General features: G+C 33.4%; 1 long non-coding RNA gene across 1 annotated transcript; it reads left to right on the forward strand.

The window, feature by feature from the left end:
- Positions 1–231: 231 nt before the first annotated feature.
- Positions 232–4,495, forward strand: LOC149777928 (uncharacterized). The gene is made up of 3 exons (XR_016415322.1): positions 232–542; positions 1,157–1,234; positions 4,208–4,495. It is a non-coding gene; the product is annotated as an uncharacterized LOC149777928 (long non-coding RNA).
- Positions 4,496–4,859: the final 364 nt, after the last annotated feature.

Here is a 4,859-nt window from a genome sequence, read left to right on the forward strand (position 1 = left end):
AGGCGATTGCTGTTTGATACGATTTTTTAAAATTGCATTTGCCAATTCGTTTTCATTATCCGCAGTTTCACTCTTTCATGTTTATGGATGAATATTCCAAGCATCAGCAATTTATATAACAGATATATAAAGATGATGGCGATAATAATAATAATAATAAAACATAGTTATTAAGAAAGACAAACAGCATATTCTTAAAGGAAGCGACCATCAAACATATTAAATTTAACATAATGATTGAGAGAACATGGCAGTAATTCATACAGAAACGACGGCTATTAAAACTGTTTTCATTTAAATGAAATAGGTTGGAGCACACACAAACACGTCACAAGAAAACAATGCATCAAAACTAAAGAGGCTCTGAAAGATTCTAATTACGCACTTGAGAACAAAAGAATATATTGCATATACATAGGTCGCTTAGGATGCAAATGAATTTATATTTGCTGTCCTTGCGTAAGTTTCTTTTGCAGATACAAAACAAGACCATGAAGCAGTGTCATCGGCTGATGGCAGAAGTTTCCGTATCAGATTGGATGGTAAGGCCACAATATATTCGAATGTGTCGTCGTGTTTCCATATCTGATTCAGGTTAATTATCACATGCCTTTGCATCTAAATCCACAATATTTGCATTCATGGCAATGGTTGAAGTAATTCAGTTTATGATCCATCTTGGATGTATTGTAACACATGTCAACATTACTTCATTGGATAAGGACCTACATAATCTTTCCATACTACGGACATGTAACTTGGTCTGCTGTAAGACCTCTCTATCAATGCTTTATGGATCAGTGTTGTCGATATAAATATAACATCTTTGATTTTAGTTCTGTGGTGGATCTTTGTATCTTTATATCTATACATCCTATACTGCCAAAAAAACTCACTTTTATCGTTTCATGTAAATCTTGTCTCGGGATTTGTCCATTGTTGATTGTTTTTCGAAAAGGAATTTATTTTCCATGAATGGAAAATTCAGGAATCTTGTCATAACCTAATAAACATCAGTCGTATTATTAGAATACTTAGAAAGGTAAAAAGACCTCTTTAATAGATAATGAATTCATCGTTCTTTATTTTATATTTACTGTTTCATGTTTCTTTTTCAGCGTTATTAATGTGTTAAATGTGTATGTTTCTCCAACAGATATTAGTGGAGATGAAATAGACGAGGTATCATCAATAAAAGTGCCGGAGCCAAGAAGAAGACATACAAACCCTTTGGGTAATAATTATATAATTAATATACAATAAGTATGCATATTATTCATTCTTTAGTTTGGTATTTTGCATACTTATATAGACAATCAACTGCCTGTACATATTGCAAACGCCATTAAATGACACATTCCGTCGTGTATGAAATGTACGTCTCTTTTCTTGCCGGTGTATGTCACAATATAATAATTCAAGATAACTCCAAAACAGTGTTACCTGTGTAGGAACTAAATCGTGTCAATTACTGTTTTGTGATATTTACGATTTAACGGTAACATTAACAACTTTTGACAATTATCGTTAAGTAAGCACGAACTCAAAACGATATCTAATTGTGAGATAAAAAGTGTTTTTGGACGTCAGATATTATATCAAATCCTTTGCAGAGACACTGTTATTCATCATCACCATCGTCATCCTCATCCTCATCATCATCATCATCATCAGTTTGTCGCTGTTCTTTAGTCCTTGCGTCGTGCATCTGTTCATGCGTGAGTTGTTTTTTTTTGTGTGTAAAGTTTGCAATAGGACGAGTTGCATATTTACTCTGCTATCCTAGTTAACTACATTTCTGTCATCGTTTCCGTTCCAATGTATTAAAATGGACGCCACAGAGATTGTTGAGTGATAAAACTGCTAGGTGTATACACATTTAAAATTGTTGTTTTCTCCAAATACTTTATTAGATGATGCTAAAGGCGTTGCTTTGAAGCTTAAAGAGTCTACGTGAATATTTCCAGTCCATATATGTTGAACGCTGTCCAGTAAGTCCCACCTTGCATGAGAAAACGGCTATCGATGATTGGAACAAATGAAAAGATGTATAGGCCACGTTTGGTATCATAGCGTCTGATTGAACTGTTTGATGTTTAGCAAAGATTACATCAAAGTTCGAATCTCAGTTAACTTTTATTGCATGTTGTTTGATGAGGAGATTACTAAATTGAAGAAAATATTGAATATTGCATGCAATTTTTGATGTTTGGGCACTGGGTTGTTTTTTCCTGAAGGCACACGCACCAAAATGTCTGAGAATCCAGAATACGATATTCTCCCTTTGAAACAAAATGAAAGATGCAAAAACCAGAACACCATATACACACGCGCACACACGCACATATATATATATATATATATATATATATATATATATATATATATATATATATATATATATATATATATATATATATATGCAATAGACTGACAACAAACAGTGCAAAACTAGTATCTAACTAGCCTGGGCGCTTTCGACTCCCTAATGAGGTTTCTTGAAAGACAAATACAATACATAGACATGACAAACAAATAAAACATAAAAACAGTTATGTTTTCAAAACTTTACATGCCAGTTTCTATAGGAATTAAGCCTTTAAATGTATTATGTTTCAACTATCTCATCACATGTAAGATCTGTAGCCTACAGTATGTCGGAGAAACTGAAAAGTTACACAAAAGGATCAACCTTGATAGATGTGATTGGATGAAAAAGAGGCAATACAGAAGCCTGGTCGCAGAACATTTCTCCTCCCCATGCCACACTTTCAGTGATATAACACTTATCGGAATTGCTCACAATCCCATCTGGAGTTCCCAAACCAGGAAAGAAAAGGAATCTTACTGGATACGCCGCCTTAGAACATTGAAACCAAGCGGTTTAAACCAAGAAAACTAGAAAAGACAGCCATGCACAAATAAAATTATCTTTTGCAGCCGACTTATTTTCTTTTCAATAACTTTCTAATTTTGTTTAATAGCCTCTAATGGCTACTATAGCAATGAAATATCCGGGATATAATTTGCGCTTACATAAATTTACATAACATAGCAGATGTCGTTATGGACCATCGATTTCTAGCTCAATAAAATATTTTTGAGTATCAGCAACAAGTTGAAATAAACTAGTTGAAGCATAATACATTTAAAGGTTTAATTCCTGTAGAAACAGCCATATAACGTTTTGCAAACATAATAATTAACTGTTAACAAAAAAACTTATTTCATCGATGTTTCGTCAAAGCGTTTAGAAGACATCTTCTTCCAAAGAGGGTTGAGACTAACACGATTCTAGCAATCTCTCAAATTAAAGCCATAATAATACTAATTAACAGCTGAGAAGTATTAACAGACTTTACAAATATATCAGTTCATCATGCAAAACCAGGCGAAATTTTTTTAATGTTTTTATTAAAAATTATCTGATCCAAATTCGGCTAAATTTGCAGACATTTTGATTCTGCATATTTATATTGGGTGCCTAAGCCTCAAAGTTTACTTCAAAAAAAGGCAGCCATACTCATATTAGAATAATATGGAAACCTTTTAGAAAGAAATTTCTTGATCTTTTCGAATTTCCTTTCAGCAGTGAAAACTTTGAAAACATCTTTACTTTGACAGACCGTTAATATATCGAAATTTAACTATCTGATTTGATGATACAATGTAGAATTAATATTCTGTCCTGTGGACTTTCCAGTCACAATAGTACTGAAGGAAATGTAAAGGGGAACAAAGCTTTAAAAGCCATCTGCTGTCTTCTATTTCTAAACCTAGACCGGAGTGGATATTATGTCCCCTGATAGTTGAATATATTTATGTTGAGTGTGTCGACTACTATCCAGTGAGGTAGTAAGTCTCAGATTTTAAATCAGTTAACATTATTGTGATTTACCACCAGATAGAATCCTAAACTTTTATAAAGACATTCAGCTAATATATTGATTACTTATCCTGTATTTGCAAGACGTTGTATCTTAGATACCTTTCATCGAGTTTTAACATCGGTACCTTTCAGATTTTGTTTTATTGTTCTACGTGTGTAGTTTTTTTGGAGGGGTTGTCTTTATTAAGTCTTTTCATTTCCATACTGTTCCGATTTTGAGCCACTTTCTAATCGGCACCTTATCGACACGGTGTAAACGATGTACATCGATAACTAATGAGAAACCTTTATTTATTCGTTTTGTTCTGACCTAAACAGCAAATGATCCACCAGAAGAACACGGTGCCACGGAAAAGAGAATCATCGATACAGATCTTCGAAATCCCTTATCCTCAAATGAAGGCCCTATATCTGCTGTGCCATCAACGACGGATGAAGGTCTTCAACCTGTACTGCATAGTTTACGGCAAAGTGATGATTGTCAAGAGACATTAACGGACGAGGACAAAAGAATCAATGAAAATTTTAAAAATAATACTTCCTTACCATCAACGATAGAGGAAATCGAAACGGTATCAAAATCTCTAACCAAGCCTGAGTATTGTGTCAAAGGTAACAAATTAAAGTGATATCCTAATGGATTATCCGTAAGATTGTAATAGGGTTCACGAATGTTCTATCTATACAAGTGATGACATAAAACTATTTCAAATTAGACTGAATTATCACTCTCTCATGACATACATTTTAAAAATTTCTTATCGATATTTTTGTCAGGAAACAAATGATATTAATACCGGGAACAATATTATGTTATAGCAATAATAAGAAAGCCTGTTTTCGTGTCAAGTGCCATGCAAATGCTAAACCATGATATGTTCTATAATATAACATCAGAATCATCTGACAAAAGGAATCGTTGCTTCCACCTGTCACAAAATTGTAAATAATTCTCCTTTTAGGGGACTCC

The sequence above is a fragment of the Sinohyriopsis cumingii genome, chromosome 17, assembly GCF_028554795.1.
Source record: "Sinohyriopsis cumingii isolate HCF-2022 chromosome 17, ASM2855479v2, whole genome shotgun sequence".
Classification (NCBI taxonomy): domain Eukaryota; kingdom Metazoa; phylum Mollusca; class Bivalvia; order Unionida; family Unionidae; genus Sinohyriopsis; species Sinohyriopsis cumingii.